This window comes from Pinus tabuliformis, chromosome 5_2 (assembly GCF_031772625.1).
Source record: "Pinus tabuliformis cultivar Carrire ecotype Pingquan chromosome 5_2, CPIR1, whole genome shotgun sequence".
Classification (NCBI taxonomy): domain Eukaryota; kingdom Viridiplantae; phylum Streptophyta; class Pinopsida; order Pinales; family Pinaceae; genus Pinus; species Pinus tabuliformis.
This window is the reverse complement of record NC_142306.1, coordinates 403,964,833-403,984,548: the sequence shown is the minus strand read 5'-3', so window position 1 is coordinate 403,984,548 and position 19,716 is coordinate 403,964,833. Positions and strand designations below refer to the sequence as shown.

Genomic DNA, 19,716 nt, shown 5'->3' with positions numbered 1-19,716 from the left:
GTACAGAGTTCTGCTTTCTTTCAGAAATCTGCATCAAGTGGGAATCTTACAGGAAATGGCACAAGTATTTAGGACGTGAATCCAGCTTTTGGTTACTCAACATCCAACAGGATTTGCAGCAGCGGAAAATTCTTTATATGGGATTATACCTTCTTATTTGGGGGAAGGCTGCAAACCTACGGTTTATGCCAGAGTGCCTCTGTTATATCTACCATCATATGGCATTTGAGCTGTATGGGATGTTAGCTGGCAAGGTGAGTCCTACAACAGGGGAAAATGTAAAGCCAGCATATAGAGGTGATGAGGAATCCTCTCTCAGAAAAGTTGTGACCATCATCTATGAACTCATTGCAATGCCAAGGAACCTGAAAAGCATGTTTTTCATCTTGTAACGGATAGATTGAATTTTGGGGCTATGAAGATGTGGTTTTTAGAAAACCCTCCAAGCAAAGCTACAATACATGTTGAAAATGTTGATGATTTCAAATGGCTAAATTCTTCCTATTGTCCAGTTCTAAGGCAGCTTGAATCTGTAGCAATGAAAGAAGATTATTTTAAGGCAGATCATCCAACTACTCTAGCAGCGGGTTTTTCCAATTTGAAGTATCGAAATCCAAAATACTTGTCTATGCTAAATCATCTTCGCTTTTATTTACCACAAGTTTACCCTAAGCTGGACAGCTATTACAAGGATTATGATTTTAAGCACACATTGCTTTCTCCCTCCCGGACAAATTGAAGCAAACTTGACTTTTGCCGTTGGCACTGAACTAACAGATGATATTGTTACAGATGTTTGTATTCAGACTTCATATGTTGACTCGGGGTCCTTAAATACTTCAAGTATAAGAAATGGGAGCACCCAAAAGAAGCTGATCAAGTTTTGGTTAAATATGAGGCCAGATTGGAGGACGGAACTGCTGTATCAAAAACAGTGAAAGGATGTCAAGAAACAAATCATTAAGTGGGCATTCAAGGCTCCGGCTGAGTTACTTAAAGAATGCTTTTGTCTTATGTCGTGTTTTCAAGAAGAGTGGACTTGGTGCAAAAAGTGGAGAACAGTACACGGCACCACTTGAGAAGGGTGATTTATCTCCTACAAAGAAAAATCCCTCCCCTGGTTACTCTGGTGACATTGAAGTGCAATCAGAAGATCAGTCAAAGCCAGTGGAGGGGATTGATGCAAATTTACATTTACTATCAAAAATATCATCGAAGATTTTAATTGATACAACTGGAGATAGTGCGCCACTTAAGAAATGGTTAGACATATTTCTGGATGACACTAGTTCAAACTCTTAAAGTGTGGTAGCTGAGGAGGACACAATTCACACACAGGTTGATGCTATGCCAGACACTCCAAGGATGCAATGTGAATCTGCATGTCTTCCATCTGTGGAAAGTGAGTTCCCAAAATTTCCAGTTAATATAAGCTTTTCTCAGTACAGAGTTCCAAATGGACGTATGGATGCATATTTTGAAGAAGAAAGAATGCTGGGGGAAATGTTGTCTGTGGCCTCACAGGACTATACTAATTCTAAAACATATCATACTTCCCTTGGAGATAGCTGTGCTGATATTTTGAATGGAGGTTATATAAAAGTCAAGAATCTAATACCTTCCATAGGGGAGCTGGAGAATCATGATTCTTGTTTATGGGAGGTCCCTAATCCATCGTTTGATCGTGAGGGAACTGGAATCCAGATATGCTCTCGTAGTCCAGTTTTGGAGAGTCATAAGCAAGGATTTTCATTTGAGGGTACAGCTGCAAGAGGAGTTTGTATGCAACTACACAAAACCAAGATCCTCGAGAAGGAAAAATTATGATATGGCCTACAGTTCATTCGTGAAGTATTTAAAAAAAAAAAACAAAGGTAGAGGTGGATCTTTCCAAGCCAATATTTGGGAACACCAGGTCTCAATTTGATTATTTGCAGTATGATGAGAAAGGCAATGTAAGGAATGCAGTTGAAGCCGCTTCGATGTTTGCTGGCTTTAAGATTGTCCCGAAACTAACTTTGACATGCAAAATCTGGGTAAAACAGAGACTGCATTTATTTCAAATAATGGACCTGTTGATGTCATTAATGTAATGGTGGATTTGTTTCTTTCTGGAATAAGTGTGAGCAGATTCATGAATCTTGTTTTGATATGCATTTTAGTAATGTAAATGACGGGGATTTATCAGCAATGTTTGAACGCTAGAGCAGAGAAGTAGTTAATCATGTTCAAGTTATTGTGGCGCCGTTATAGCTGCCAGATGTTCAAAGGTTGCCACACGCCAAATTGCGCATGCATGCATTGAATTTAAGAAAAGGGCATCTTGACACGGCAGGCTATGTCGAGTGATGGCAGTTGTTCGATAGTATGGTGAATCTATATGTCTGCTCGGCGCTCTCCACGATTCACTTGTAGAACTTGGCAATCTTAAGCTTCAACGTTTGCCTCTTAAAAGCTTACATACCTTTTGGAAGGAACGAGTATTGGGACACGTTTCACTTAGCATATATTGCTGTACAGAAGCATTTTCGACATGGTTCATGGTATCATGAAACAGATGCGTTCTTGCAACTCTGTTATACAAGGGAAAACAACTTGTCTTCACACAAACGGATTCTTGATGAAATTGCTCAACGTTTACTTAGCGATTCTATGCTGTCAGCATCATGTGATAAACAATCTTTTGTGGTAAAGGTATCCATGTATGATGCGCTGAAGAAGCGGAGGTAAGAACAAGATGAAGGGCACTTGCTAGAAGCAGCAGAGGCATATAAGAAGGCTCTTGTAGTGGATCCTACATACAAGCTTACTGCGGAGTACTTGGCAATTGTTTTGACAGACCTTGGGACCAGTTTCAAACTTGTAGAAAATGTCCATGAAGGAATTCAGAAATAATCTGAAGCTCTAAAAGCAGATAGCTGCTATGTTGTTGCTTAGTATAATTTGGGGTGGTTTATTAAGAAATGAGCATATCGAGCCTAAATCTGGCTGAGGCATTGATAATGGATGGAAGAAAGAAGCTTTTGATATTGGCTAACACCGATGGAGTTGTTAATTCCGCCTTGCTTTCTGGAGATCATGATGGCACCATGGATGGATCTAAGAAATACAGGGGACCCTCGGCATTTGAGCACCTGTTCTATTGCTAAGAACATTGGTTGGTCAACATTTCAAGATGATGCCTGTGCATGAAGTAGAATTTTCTATGATAAGCATATTTCCGCTTTCGATTTGTTTTGATAGTAATGTCTTCATTGTATTTAAGCGCTAGCCAAAGGAAAATCTTGTCAATAATAACCTTAAGACTCCCATTTCAAAAGAGAAGGTTGGTAAATTTTATGGTGGAGTTAAGGTTGTAGAGGAAGGAAAAAAGGAAGCACGAACTTTTTGAAATAAGTTGATGAGCAGATTTTATGGTGATCCCAGATGTTTCTATTGTGTGGCTACAGTTGATTTTAGATGATCAAAAGGCCCGTTCAAGGAAAGTTTGAGCTCCCAATGTCACATTCATTGGTAGTCTAAGCATTCAATGTTGAAATTTTCCAACAGTCTCTTTCCATCTATATTTGACATTAGAGAATGGAATTTTTGAGAAAGGACACAGCCATCTATAATAGATGCTTCAAGAGATTAACGCACACCTTTTAAGAATGTTCCAGCAGTTCTTATGGGGAATGGGACTCATATGTGAGGGCTTTGTTCTATACCAATAGAAGGATCAAGACATTATTATTCACCTTCTGTGGACGGTCCAGTACGCAGTAAATTACCTTACATGGATGTTGTGGGAGGTTCCAAGAGTCCTTTAACAGAGGAGACAAGCTTTTTCTCAGGAGAAATATTTGTTGCAAGCAAACCTTTTCAAAACAATCAAGTGCTTAAGCCATGAACACTGATGATTATTTAGAAAACCAGAAAGGAAGAGTGTATTTTTTAAATCACACAGCAGTTTTGTAGCGCGCTACGAAACTGCTGTAGGTGATGATTTTAAAAGCGCATAACAGCTAGTGTGATACTGTGAGTGGGAGTTAAGGAAGGGAAACACTTGTCTATCAATACCACTTACAGCACAATCAGAAACATGTCAGCATTCCATACCTGGGGTTATTAAAAGACTTGGGAACATGTTGCTACACTTTTGGAGAATGTTGGGAGGCAGAGACCGTTAAAATAGGAGCATATCTTTTGGTCAATTAATGAGCCATCAGCGCTTTCAAGCATCCAAAATCAGTATTCATTGTATCTGTAGCTCAGCCTTCTTAACTCAATCAGCAAAAGGACATGTGTCAGCATCCAAGAAGAATCATATTACGAGGAGAAAGGAATTAGTATTTAAGTTTGATTAGGACTTTATGTAATCATAACTCAGCACTTATGTAATTAATAAGTTAGTTATGCACTAGATAGGGATAGTCAATAGCCACCTTCGAGGCTCCCCTCATGCTGGAGGAGGAAGCTCGAGGTGATTTAGTTTGCTTGCCTATATATGGATCAAGGTAGGATGTAAAGGGGGTTGGACATTTTATAGAAAAACAGAGTTGTTTTGGGCCATTGTAAGACTTGTGACAGTAATAGTAAAACAGTATTGATTTCTTCTCAAGATTCTCGATGGATTATTGTGGTCAAATATAAGGATGGTGTTTTATATTTTATGTTCATTTGCAGCCTTGTTGTAACACAATCACTCAAAATTCATAATCTTATGCTCTGACTTCCTGTGTGTTTGGCAAGCTGTGGTTTTGATGGAGTATGTTTGACACTTAATGCAAAGAGCCTTGACTTCTATGAAATGATTATGTTTTTCTTGTTTACTTAGTGTATGAGACTCCATAGCCCAATGAGAACCAGTTTGACATGAATCCAACCAGCTTTTGCTTTTATCAATGAATAAAGAGTTAGCCATCTATTGTAGTGAAGGATTTTACCTAGAGTTTGTGAGAGAGCCCTCTCTGATCAAAGAGGCTAATCTTTGATCTAAAGCTAGGTTGAAAGAGTTACATGAAATCTTGCTTGGTTGCAACCCTCAGTAGTGATTTTGTGATAACACACGTTTTCACACATGTTTTATATCCGTTTGTAAGATTATTCTTTAAACGTTTGTAATGCATGTGTTGCTTAACCTGTACTAAGATAGTTGAACTACTTCAGTTATGTTAGTACTCATATTATTGAAGATGTGTTGTATTGTTTATCACTGTTGTCCCATCCGTGTGGACTACTCCTCTGGACACTAGACAAGCCATATTTCTATTTTCTTTGTTTTAACGTCTGTCACCCCCATGTGGATTATTCCGCTAGACAGTGTACGTGTTTTCCCTTGAAATTTGGTTTTAACGACTGCCACATCCACTGTGGACTATTACACTGGATGCTAAACAAAACCTTGTTGGTTTCGCGTGTGTTTCTTCTTGGATTGGGACTACTCTCTCTCATCAAGAGGCTCACTTCACTCTCCCCTTTTATAGTAAGAGAACCTAGACATGAGTTACATTATGTACTCACCAGGCACATGTACCTTATTGTTTGAAGATACAACGTAACACTCTCATGTGCTGATAGCTACAACCAAGGCATATCTTTAAGATAATGGCAACTGTTCCATCGTATCGGATGGGTCTCCTACACCAAATGGTGTGAGGTCTAGTTGGGACTTCATACTGGGGAGATACCCTTTGTTTGTGGGTCCAACACCATCAACAAGAGCTTAGACACAAATTTCATAAGAGTACAGGTAGTGGTACACGTATAGGTATAGGTACAGGTAGTGGTATAGCACCAATGCAGGTGCACAGGACGTGGACTATTGTCTCACTGTAGATGGATTGGTCAGATTTAGAGACATGATATATGTGCTAGACAACAATGAGCCTAAGAAGGTGATCTTGAGTGAGTTTTAGGCAAAACCATATTTAGGTCACCCAGGCTATCAGAAGACATTGATAATAATGAAGAAGTTTACTATTGGACAAATTTGAAGAAAGATGTGGCAGAGTTCGTGGCTAGGTGCTTAGATTTTCTGTAGGTGAAGGCAAAGTGTAAGAATCTAGGTGGACTACTACAGTCAATTTCGATTCTAGAGTGGAAATGGAGGTCATTTCCATGGACTTTATCACAATTTTACCAAGGACATGTAGAAAACATGATTCCATCATGGTTGTGGTGGATTAGCACACTTAATTCCAATGAGGTCTACATACCTAGCGAATGATGTAACACGAGTCTTCATCATAGATGTGGTGATATTGCATGGATTTCAACAGAAGATTGTGTCAAACAGGGATGTGAAGTTCACTTCCATGTTTTGGAAGGAGTTGTTTGCATGTTTAGGTACAGAGTTGGCCTCCAGTACAACTTATCATCCATAGACAGATGGATAGAGAGGGAGGGTCAACAGGATATTAGAGGACATGTTGAGGACGTATGTGATGCATCAATAATGAAAGTAAGAAGAATATCTTCCAGTAGTAGAGTTTGATTACAACAATGGATATTAGGAATCTTTGAGGATGAGTCTGTTTGAGGCATTGTATGGGCAGAGTTGCAATACTCCCATAAGTTTGAGTGATACAGTTAATAGGGTGTTGATTGGACCGGACATGTTGGCAGAAATGGAATAGGATATGTAGGTAATCAAGAAGAATATGAAATAAACACAGGATAAGTAGAAGAGCTATGCAAATTAGAACAAATCTTTTAAGGAGTTTCAGGTTGGGGAACATGTGTACTTGCGCATCAAGCCAAGAAGAAAAGAGATCCTTGAGGATTGGATCATGTGCTAAGTTGGCACCTCAATTTTGTGGACCTTTCAGGATTCTTGAGAGGATTGGGCCAGTAGCCTATCGACTTGCACTGCCTCTAACAGTGAAAGTACATGATGTTTTCCATGTGTCATTGCTTAAGAAGTATGTTAAATATGTTAATCATGTGATTGATTGGTTTGTATTGCAGGTGGAGTCAAAAGGAGAATTCTAGCCGGAACCTTAGTGCATTTTGCATAGAAATATTCTCATGCTCCGAAACTGAGCAATCGAGCAGGTTAAAGTGCAGTGGAAGCACTTTGGGCCTGATGAAGCTACATGGGAGATGATGGATCAGATGCAGGCTATGTATCCTTCTCTATTCGTTGGTTGAGAAAATGTTTAGTATATGTTTTGGTGTATGTATATATGTATATGGATGTAAATACGCCATGAGCTACGTTATAAAGCTCCAATAAGTGGTATGGGTGTCATGTCATTATGGTTGTCATGTTGTTATGTTGTCATGATGGTTTGTTTTCAACAGGTTGATCATTGTAAAATATCGCAACGAGCTAATTTATAAAGCTCCATGGGAAGTATGTTTTTCTTATAGCGATCTTGTTGGTTGTAGGTGTCGTTGAACACCGAGGATGGTGTTCCCCCAAGGGGGAGGGTTCTGTAACAACCCTGGTTAAAAATCCATGTAAAAACTAATAAAGGTAAAATAAGACCTTGGTCATGGGACATGTATTCCAAGCTGAATGTTGGACAAAAACACGGTGATGGAGATCGTTTGCGATTAATTAATGGCTATGGAAAGGAAAAATGACATTTATTGGCATTTATCTATGGAGATAATATAAATTAGGGGAAAAGTGAGGTGAAAGGTCACAGGTTGCATGTGAGGAGGAAAATGAAGGAAAATAATGGAAAATGAAGAAAATAGAGGCCTCATTAATAAAAAGGCTTCTGAGGACCAGTTCATGGCTTTTGTCAGTTCAATTTTGGAGCTCTCATTTTCTCTCTCTCTCTCATACTCTTGGATACTTAGATTTTTCTTGAAGCACTCTTGGAGTAGTGTGGCATGCTTGGAGTTTTTGAGCAAGAAGGCAAAGGAAGAATAGGAAAGCACAAGAGGACATCAGGATTAACAACTACATTAGGGTTTGCTTGTAGGTACCAAGTTACATGTATGTTTTCCTGATTAGTTTTGGCATGCATGACATATGCATGTGGTTTCTTGGTTATGATTTTTCATTGGCATGGAGGATTGCATGGATTGACAGTGGATTTGCCTAGCCTTTCCATTTCATGGACAACCATGGTGTTATGGGTTTTAATTTTTTAATTTGTTTTGGTTGGTTTTCTTGTGCCTTCGACTGTGGGATGAGTTACTAGTTCCTGGAAACCTTGGTTGAACAAACGCTCTAGAAGCCCTGTAACAACTTGGGTTGAGTTACTAGTCTCGAAAGCCTTGGTTGGACAAACACTCTGGAAGCCCTTGGTGGGTTGAGTTACTAGTCCCGGAAGCCTTGGTTGAAAAAATGCTCTGGAATCCCTAAAACATTTGTGGCTTGAGTTACTAGTCTTGGAAGCCCTTGTTGGAACAAATGATCTGGAGCCCTAGAAAACTTGGGTAGAGACCAATCTGGTGATGGTTAGTGATGTTCAACCATGAGGTGGAATCACTGGTTGAGGGTTGAGGTGGTTTGGGCTCTGGAAGCCTTGGATGTATTTGATTGATTTTTTTATGAGATCCCACATTCATGCTTGGAATATGGCACGGGGGTGACTGGCTAAAAGAAAGATTTGGTTCAGCCTAGTCTACAGTCGGGTGGTTCGTGGAATTCCCATACATGGTCGCTTATGTAATCATCAATAAGAGTTCTCTTTATCCTTGGTATTTTATGGGTAAATATACTTGTTTATAAGTAGCTTATATGGTTGTTATATACCCGATATCTCTGTTGGTTATATGCTAGTTATGAATGAGTTTTATGACAGTGAAAATGTATGGCTCTCGTCATATTTTGGTTAATCATTGAATGTACAATGAATACATGACTTAATAGATGGTAATGGAGTTATTGTGATGAGGCATCAATGCTTCTTAGTGATTCTTAGATAATTATGAGACCCGTATGTTCAGATCTATTGTTTAAACCCGTAAAATGCATATTTGTGACATATTTGATGAAATGTATGTCATGGCTAGTAAGGGTACAGTCAAGTCCTTGTTCAAGTAATTACATTTGTATCATTATTCTATTTTTATATTTCATTTCTAGAAGTGTCATGGGGTTCTGGGCAGTGACCTAAGCCCCGGGCCTAAAAAAGTGGTGCATAATTTAGAATCACAGGCACAAAACTGCTTAGGAAAGTACCTAGTCGTAGGCATACCCATGTTGTGGGAGAGACTGGAGGGTCCTAGTCGTACTCATGCCCATGTCATGGGAGAGACTAGGGGATTAATGTAGTAAAAAATTAGTTTGTCTCAAGGGCTAGTCACCTAGAAGGTTTGGTTGACTCCTAGGGGTTCTGCAATAGGTCTGCAAGGTCTGTGTTGTTGTGTTCCGTCGATTCCACTTCCTTAACTCACACATGGGGAGTTGAATCATATCATAGTAACTCTTCGTCACATGTTTACCCTAGTTGGTCGGTTGCTTGGGCAGATGTGGGAGGAAGGTGTTACAATTTGAAACAACAAAGAGCTAGTTTTTATGGGTCTATGTTCATATCTTGCTCATGAAGGAAGAAGATAGATTATATGGGCTTATGGGAAGATGTTATTGATGAAGGAAGAAGATAGTTAGGGAAATTCAAGAGTAAAAGGCAATAATTTACACAACTCTGATGTCTTACAAACTATTTCATGACTGGCGTTATGAGTCGACAACAATTATGGAATATAGATGGAATTGCAATGTGCAGAAGCAAAATATTTCCTATCCAAGCAAGCAAGAAAAAAACACAACTTATACTATGGACATATTTTCCTTGAGTGTAGGATAGGTTTGGAGGTAAGAGAGGAAGGGATTGGAAAGAGGAGGTATACATTTGGCTTGCTTGCTAGAAGGGTAGAAGTACACAGACTGTTAGATGGTCGTTAGATGACATAAAAGGCATTTTTGCATGGAATTTCAAGATAGGTCAGACCATGTTGAATTAGATATATGCAGATTGACACATTTAGCTTGTTCATCCTCTTCATTAGAATTTGGGTACAATTTTTGTTCAAAGGTTCAAGAATTACGCCTAGATGAAACCCTCCAAACATATCCTTCTGGCAATATTGGCAACAAGAAGTGCAAACCTTTATGAAAACAAATATATCATAGAAGACACGATTCTCTATAAAGGTTAGGCAACATAGAAGCACCACTTACAGGTGGAAAAACCAAAACAAGGAAGACAAATTTGTGACCAAGAAAGTCAAAATTTAGGGGTGGAAAGTACCAAGAGATATTTTTCTACCTATTCCCATCTAAAAAAAAGTATCCTACAAAATGCATTGCAAAAGTTGATGTTGAGCATGCAACAACACTTGTTTGAAATATTGCCACCCAAAAGAATTTCTGAGTTGAGAAGAAAGCATAACATAAAATGGTTAAGCAAAATGGAGAAGCAATAAGTTTTTTTTTTAAACAATCAAAAGGAAATCAAGGATAATATAATATTGTTGTGTTGCACACTACCCATCCAAACAACTAGGAAGACCTACAAGATTCTAGAGAAGATGAAGAGAAGCTCTTAAAGTTGGAAATCATGATATGAAGATTGTAGGAAAACATATGTAAAAGTAGAGAAGATATAAACAGTTGTATAGAAAGAAAGGAAAGCATCATTAGAAGGAGAACTATTTGAAGCATATGTAGAGGCTTTAGAAGAACCAAGGAAGAGATATCAATGAGGAATATATTTTGAGCGTGATTGGGGTGCAAACAAGCTAGAAAGTGAAAGTGAGGGTCAAGAAGAAGATTTTGCATAAACAAAAAAGAAGGCAACAAGTAATTTCATGAATGTAGTTAATTATTACATCTAGACTATGTTTCTATCCATTTGAGAACTCACCAGAGATTTTAGATTGTATAAAAACAAGCATATGTCAATACAACTCAAAAGAAGCCAAAAGCCTCCCTCCATACTACTGGAGCTAAGAAAAAGGAGGAGAAATGTCAATTCATCGATCAATAGTTATAAGAGTATAACGATTTCCTTTGTTTTTTTAGTGTGGTACTGGAAAGGTTGGTACATTCTAATAGTGATGCTGAGGCAAGGGTTGCTAATTTTTCAATGAAATTAGGAGTGGAAGAAGGTTTGGGGCATCTGGAAAAGAAGTCTAGATGGAAATAAGGCTAAATATACAAACAAATAGAGAATACTAATCAGTCTACCTAAATTTTTCCTTTCGAGGATATTACTAACAAGAAATGCAACCCTCTTCCAAGACAAATCTATCGCACAAGGCATGGTTAGTGTAGGCAACATAGTAGCACTACTTAAAGGTGGAAAAACCAAGAGAGGCAAGAGAGATTTTTCACACAAAGTTTGAATATCTAGTGGGTGGATACCACCAACACTCGTTTTTCTTCCTATTCTCATCCTCAAAAAAAAACACCCTACAAAATGCATTGCAAAAGTTGATGTTTAGCTTGTAGGAAAGCGTGTTTCAAATATTGATACCCACAAGAATCTTTAAGTTGAAAAGAAATCACAAGTTAAATTGTTTAAGCAAAGTAGAGGAGTAATAAGTTTTTAAAAATCCATCAAAAGCAATTGAGGATAATATATTCTTGTAGAATATATTATCCATCAAAACAAGTAGAAATGCCTACAAGATATCAAAGAAGATGAAGAGAATATGTCAAAGTTGCAAACCATGAACATGAAGAGAAGCTTTTTGAAAATCATGATATGAAGCATTAGCCAAAGATATGTAGGAGGTAACGAAGATACCATATATGACTATTTACAAATTCCTAATTTCGACAAGTCTCTGCAATCTATTGCAAATGTTAGATATTATATATGACTATTTAAGAAATCCTAGCTCGGAGTTAAAAATCATTTTATTATTGAATAGGAATCCTTTGGATATACAAAATATCTTTAAAATTGAAAATCGTATTGGTGGACCAATGTGGCTTCCCTCTAGCCCTCTGAAATCAAAGGTTTAAGAATCACATCTAGATGAAAGAGAATTCAGTCCTAGAAAGGGTGGGCTCACTTAAATACATTGACCTAGGCTATCTGCATGCAACATCCATCTAATTCCAGAGTTTAGAAGACAATATTTCCTTCGGAAATAAAAAGTTTTAGAATTAGGTTTAGATGAAAGAGAATTAGGTCTGGGTGTCAGGTGGAACATACGGTGACCAGATCAGAAGGGATTTGGATTAAACAAACCATGAGGCTGGGAAACCTATGTTGTATTGGACACAAGTAAGATATAAGATAAGATACACCAGTAAGTTGTAAACAATAATAATTGTCCATTATGAAACTCCCACAAAATAACTTACATGATGGAAGCTAGGTTGCTCACTAGAAGGCTACATTGGGTAGATTGTTGTGGTAGAGTGTGAAGGGAAATTAGTTATAGGAGTACAGAGATATAGGTGCTAGAGATGATTTTGAAGGCTAAACTTTTCGTAGAGAGCCATCTATCTTTGGGGCATATTGGTTGAAAAAATAGAGAATCAAGCCAAGTTTCACATCGTCAGGATAAATATTTAAAATATTTGACAAATTTGATTAAATCACATTGCAAAAACATTTACCTTGTGAATCAAAGATGGCATAAGTTTAGAAGTTATAAATAAAATGCAATAAAATAGTTTCCTTCGTGTTGAATAGGAGTCTAAGTGGATGTTTGACAACAAAAAGGGAATTATACAAATTCTACACAAACATTTCAATGACAAAAACAAAAACAATTATTGCAAGGCAGACAATTCAACACAAATATTAAATTGAAATGCTAAAAGGCATAGGTCCCAATACAAGCTCCCTAATAGCGTCTTTACTTGTAGAAGAAATCAAGTAGAAGAACACAATGTAATATTACTATTAGCAAGAATCTACAGTTTGAAATAAGCCATTACAAGAGAAGAAACACCTTGAAAATAGTTTAACCCTTCAAAGGCAATTTAGAGGATACTACACATTGGCGGTTGTGTCTGAAGAGCTATTTCGAGAACATTGGTGGTCATGCGTATATGCTCTTCATATTCAACCAAAACATTGATACTCCCGTAAGGAATATGATTACATTATATTGCCCTACAATATTGTTATACTAAAGTTTAAATAAGACAATAGGCTGTAACAATATCTAATTTATAGGTACTATGTCGAGAATGATACTCACACATATCGTGCTCAACCTCTTACTTTCAGGGCCTAGCAATCTGTTTTAGTTAAAGAAAATGAACAACTATGGAAAGTTAACCCGAATCTTGTAGTCTAACAATACTTGGGATGGACATGAACCCTAAGATGGGGATGGCTAAAAACACACTTGTCTTTTTGAGGCAACTATCCAAGTTTTCTAATTGAATTAATTTCAACATGAGCTCTTTTGAATTACCTTGCATGACTTGAAAGACAATTATGAATAAAACAATGAATAGATAATGAGTTCCCTATGCCACAACAAACACTTGTAGACCATTATAATGTTACGAACTTAAGTACCAAAGTCCTTTGCCAAAAGAACAATGAGAATGTTCTTGCCTCATATATGGGTTCACTACGAGACGAGGCATTCTTAAGAAATTTTCAAACTGGAGAGTATTGCTTGCAATTGCTCTTGATATTCAACCAGAACATTGATACTCTCATAAGGAATATTATTGCATTATATTGTCCTCCAATATTGGTATTCTAAAGTTGAAATAAGACAATAGGTTGTAACAATATTTAATTTATAGGTACTCTGTCGAGAATAATACTCATACATACCATGCCCAACCTCTTACTTTCAAGGCCTAACAATGTGTTTTAGTTAAAGAAAATGAACAACTATGGCAAGCTAACCAGAATCTTACAATATAGCATTACTTGGGATGGACATGAACCCCAAGATGGGGATGACTGAAAACACACATGTCATTTTGAGGCAGTTATCCAAATTTTCTGATTGAATTCTTTTCAATATGAGCACTTTTGAAGTACCTTGCAGGACTTGAAAGACAATTTTGAATAAATGAGTGAACAAAGAATGAGTGGCCTATGGCACAACAAACACTCGTAGACCATTATAATGTTATAATTTTTTCTCTCATGGGGCTGGTAATAGCCCTACCCATGATGATGATCAAACTACTTTTCCGGCTTCTAGGGAAATCCCTTGCCTTTCTTTAGCAATTGTTTATTTGATTATAACAATCTCTGCTAAGGATGTGGATGTGCAAAACCCCTGCAGCTCAATAAGTGCACCTTTTGAAACCCAAAAAACTTGATAAACTTTCCATTACAATGAAAAAGTTGCTATGAAACCTCTATAACTTAATAAGTTTCTATTGCAACTCTGAAACCCTAAACTCAAATGGAGGTTTCCTATTAACAAACATTTCCAAAGATTTTCTCAACCAAAATTGGGATTTCAGGATAATGACCATCGACAGTGGTATCCACATGGCAAAGGTTAAATGATGGTGGACACTGCGTTAATTGGCATATGTTCACGGTTTTGCTGACAATTGACATTACAAAGGGTGAGTAACATGTAATAACATGGTCAACTATTTGCATATTCAAAGTTGTAAAGAAGAAAGAGAATCTGTGTAAAAAAATCGTGAACAGATGGAAATTTGTGTAAAGTCTCAAGGTTTGGAAGGCAAACAACTTATGGCCTTCTAGCCTCCACACCATTCTGCAACGTCTCGACCATCATATAACCTCCATATGTGGATACTGGCATGTTCTGTCCATAGTGTATTAACACCACTATGGCAAAGATATTTGAAAAATGACAATGGATTCTTTGTTGAGCACCATGTAGTAGCTGATCGACATGGTGGACGATCTAGAGAAGTTGCTCAATGTTGAGAGTCGAGGAAAAAAGGTGAGGTGAAATAGGCTTGAGGAAAACACAAATGATTTGATTATTTGTAGGGCATTGGCAATGGGTAATAAACATTTTCATTGGTTGCAAACAAGCCTCATTTTGGCAACATTCCGAAGAGGAAGGGTAGGTTAAATCGTGCAAGGTTTCCAAGAAATGTGTTTCAGTTGAAAGAAAATGTGCCTCATGATAGGTGTTTTCCTATCAAGGCATTGCAGATGCAAGTGAATTTTACGGGACTGAGGCCTCCTTTGTCTTTCATTGTCGTGCGACTTATATGTGGTCATTTTTTTGGTTTTCTACTCCTTTAAAATTGGAAAGATTTCGGAAATTCTTATATAAATGCATCTTAAGATTGAAAACAATATTTGCATCAAAATTTTGGCACAGACAAGTTACTTGTTGCATTTCAAAAGCAAATCCTTGAGGTCTTTGAGGTTTGATGAAGCTGTATGTCCTTCAACTTCAAAGTTTTCCCGTTGAAATAGCAACATGTAAGAATGCACCCCTCTTCAGTGTATATTGGCACCTGCAAATCACAATGTAGGCAAAATTGAATGGAGAAACTAAACAAAGGCCATGCTTCCATGCCTATTCAATGCAATTCAATGTAGAAAACATGTAGCCTAGAGCTTGACAATAAATGAATTGAAAATTGAATGAATATCTAAGTGAATACTGAATGTGAGGTGATGGGCAAACAGATTGCATGCTTGTCACTTTAGATATAGGGAATGCCCATTAAATTCTCACTTCACTTCAGATACACGGAGGGTCAACTTGATCATGACAGAGGGAAGTGGGAAGGAAGACATGTAGACCTTGGGTTTCTATACGCTTTGCAAATTACTAATGACACGTAGTTGTATACATAGAATGACAAACTCTAGCTTAGTAAGCCGGCATATTGGTCAGCATTTCCTATAAAATAGAGAAATTAACAACACTATAAATGGGCATGGAGCAAGTGCAAGTGCCACAATTGGAATAAGGCAAGTAAGCATAAATGCATTATTGCTGTAGTATAGTAGTAAGAGTGCTCTTGAAAGTAGTTCATCAATACATTTGTACTCTCTTAAATCGAAGGAAGAATGGCTTTATAGGGGGGCAAGGAAGTCAATGTACCATTCACATTCGTAAGGTAACATTTGAGAGAAAGAATTTCACGAGATACAGATGTCAAGGTATTGAAAATCGATGTAACAATTTCATATGACAATCTATAATTAGCCACAAAATGACAAAAACCATGATCTCAAATTGACTAGGGTGAACAACTTTAGCCTAACTAGGGTAAACAACATTTGCACACTCCAAACCCGCAAAATAGACACCTATCAGTGCAGACACCTTTAACATCAATTTTCACCCAAACATAAAATTAATATATAAAAGTGTGGTTTGAGACAAATGCCACAATGAGAGAAAAATACTCGAAAAACTATGAATTAAGAATATTATATTTTTTATTTTTTATTTTGTTTTATTTGGTTTCATGTTAAATACCGGGTAATGGGCTGAAGAGCCTCTAGGCACAATTATGTTCTGAGTTTAAAGTCAAAACACGCGAGAAAAGCCCTAATTCTGATGGCCACAACTGCACTTTGGCCTTTGGCCTCTTCGATTCTTTGAGAAGCTTTGCAGAATTCATCCCAAATTGAAGAAGGCCCACTTCTGTTCAACTGTGACTTGGAATTCCAATTTATTGTTCGGCCCCGGATCTTGATGGAGCAGGAGGAGAAAACCGGAATTATTCAGTTCTTCAGCAAAATCTATGGCCTCGCATCACTCACCGGAATTATTCAGTTCTTCAGCAAAATCTATGGCCTCGCATCACTCACGCACCCACCTGAATATCAATTCCCAGCTTATAGTTACCGTGCCAAGGAACGGTGCGTTCGATCGACGCCACCATCGTGCCTTTTCGACCGTCTCCCTGAATCTGTTCTGCACGAAATTCTATCTCGCCTCTCAAATCCTGATCTCTGGATGGCCCGGCAAACGTGCGTTGCCTGGCACCGCATCATTTCCTTGTGCCCCGTCTTTCAACAGTTCTACGATGAGAGGAACCACCAATTTTGGATTGTTTTTACCAGCATTTCCCGGCCCAATCCCGAAGGCTTTCTCCTCTTCAACCCTAAGAATGCTGACCAGTGTTATTCTCTCTCTTTGCCTCAACATCTGCCCTCTCCCTTCAATACAGGTTGGCTTCTCCTGGGAGTATCCGAGGGTTTTATGCTTCTTGCAAGCAGAGAAGGAAGATTGGCCGTGGCCAATCCATTGAGAAGACGCCTCTGACTGCTGCCCAATCCAATGATCAGCTCGCACCGTTGTCTGGAACCGCGTTTGGAAGACCTATGGCAGCATGATCAGCTGCCGTCCATCAGTATCAACATAGTTGTAGAGCCGGACCTTCAAACATTTAAAGTGATGGTGTTGGGAGAAGTTGGAATCAAAGAGGTAGATGGTCTCGTCTACAGCTCCTCGACGGACGCATGGACCATAAGACGTTATCCTTTTATGAACCACAAATTATTCCGCAGCTTCTTTCATTCCACTGTACATGGAAACACAATTTACTGCGCCTCAATCTATCCCCTTAGTATAAACTGCTCCTCATTCTATCCGAAATGGCTGGTGAGATGTAACACAGAAACCCATAGGTATGACGATGACGAAATCCCGTCTATAGACTTCTCGGAAATAGGCAGCACCAGTTTCCGACGGGTGCAGACCATAGGAATACTGGGGTACAGGAACATAATATTTCTGTTAGGTATCTTGGCGGCAAGACATGGACTCACTGCAGTGGGACTGTGGGAGGCGAATTCAAGTGCTGGGCACTGGAAGCTTTTGACAACAACGCCTGTTGAATGGGTGAGCAAATATAGCTTAGATTTTTGGTCATATGAGATCGCATCGGCTTACGACGGAGATGAGAGAGTGAGCATCATTGCAAGGAATGGATCGATCAGAACGATAATGCTGGAATTGAATTTGGATACGAAAGAGTGGAAGATGTTGTCAGCTGGGATTGCAGAAAACAAGAATTCTTCAGCCATAACATCACGCGAGATGCAATCTCAGGGAAGAGATAAAGGTGTGCAGGCTTTTCACATGAAATTTAAGTTTCACACTGCCATATGGAAGCGTGACGCGAGATGCAATCTCAGGGAAGAGATAAAGGTGTGCAGGCTTTTCACATGAAATTTAAGTTTCACACTGCCATATGGAAGCGTGCACGGCACTGACTCTTGGCATAGTGGAACGAAAGGTCCAATCTTGGCACAGTGGAACGAAAGATCCAATTCATGTTTATGAATTTCACACTCACATTTTAATACTCCCGTTTTGCAAACGAGTAAAGTTTACTTTGTCAAAAGAGAATATGTTACGGATTGTAATGCCTCGGTAGGCATTTATTAAAATATGATTTCAGTACCAGAAATCTGTTTACATACGTTTGTCACTTATGTTGCAATTCGTTGAGGCAGATGATGTTTATAGTTTAAGGTATTTATGGACTTTCAGGGGTTTACTAAAATATGATTTCAGTACCAGAGATCTGTTTTCATATGTTTGTCATTTATATTGCATTTCACTCTTGAGCAGATGGTGTTTATAGTTTAAGGTATTTATGGACTTTAAGGGGTTTATTAAAATATGATTTCATTACCAGAGATCTGTTTTCATGCGTTGGTCACTTAAACTGCAATTCACCCATGCAGATGATATTTATAGTTTAAGGTATTTATGGACTTCAGTGAATCATCGTTTAAAAAATGATTAGTCTTTTAGATATATTTTGTATAGTAGTTTTAGAAAAAAAATTGTCTGCTGTAGCCCAACCTAGTTTTCAAGTTTTAGATGGTTTAATGCCCAAACCCATCTTAAAACATATGACTGATATATGTGTTAGTTTTGCATTTGTCTTTTGCACAAGTTATACAAGAAATATTTACAAGCACACACTTAGAAAAATAACACAATTATTTTTGGTTTAAGACCCTTGGAAAAACTCGCAAGGGGAAAACAAGTCTTCAAGGAGGATTTTATTTGCTCGAGAAATTTTTTACAACAAATTTACAACAAGAAATTTAATTTATATCTTCCCTTGAAGAAGCTGCCTCAGAAGTTCTCATTCAACTGGGCTTTTGAACTGATATTTTAAACTCACAGTCTGCCCCCCTCTAGCTGAAACTTTGACCTCTTATTCTGCTCCTTCAAAGCTGGAAATGGCCTCTGAACAGTGTACTGTTGCTGCTCTGAGACTTGAGTTTGCACCACAGGAAATGTTCACAATTGTAGCAACTTCTCCTTCCTTGACCACGCACTGAATAAAGCACAGTACTACACATTAACAACAAGTTTCTCCTTCCAGATCAGACCTGAAATACACTGATTATGCCTAGAAATACACTCAGGACAGGCCCAAAAATCATGCTGTACAGGGCTAAAAGACTTGGGTTTCATGCAGACATGTTGAAGAAGATTGATTGGCTGCCCCAATGTTGGTACTGACAGGGTTCAGACTGGAGGTATGCAAATAACTTGTAGCAAATGACTACTCTGTTTAAGGGCTAGTGTGACCCAGACGGGGTGCAATCCCCGGGTGATTCACTTATCATTTCAATGTCATGTCAACTAAGTTGCCAGCTTGGCTAATTTAACTTACTGTCCTCTCAATTCTATCTTTTATACATTCTCAATTCTATCTTTTTATACATTTAACGTTTATGGGAATGTTGGGCAATGTTACAATTTTTTACAACTTCCTTTTATGCGGGACATGTTATGTTGTTTTCACTGTACTGTATGCATGATGTATTGGGTTGAGGCTTCATTTGAAATTGAATTGAATGCTTTTTCTGTGGGGTCATTATAATTTTGAGCTCGAACGTTTTCTGT

At 38.1% G+C, this 19,716-nt stretch overlaps 1 pseudogene across 1 annotated transcript in view; it reads left to right on the top strand.

Annotated features, from left to right (window-relative positions):
- The first annotated feature begins 18,183 nt into the window (after positions 1–18,183).
- The window catches only part of LOC149159233 (glucan endo-1,3-beta-glucosidase 13-like), a 29,384-nt pseudogene continuing 27,851 nt past the window's right edge, over positions 18,184–19,716 (top strand). Inside the window, exon 1 of the transcript XR_016261254.1 lies at positions 18,184–18,321. The product of XR_016261254.1 is annotated as a glucan endo-1,3-beta-glucosidase 13-like (transcript). The remainder of the gene's footprint in view (positions 18,322–19,716) is intronic.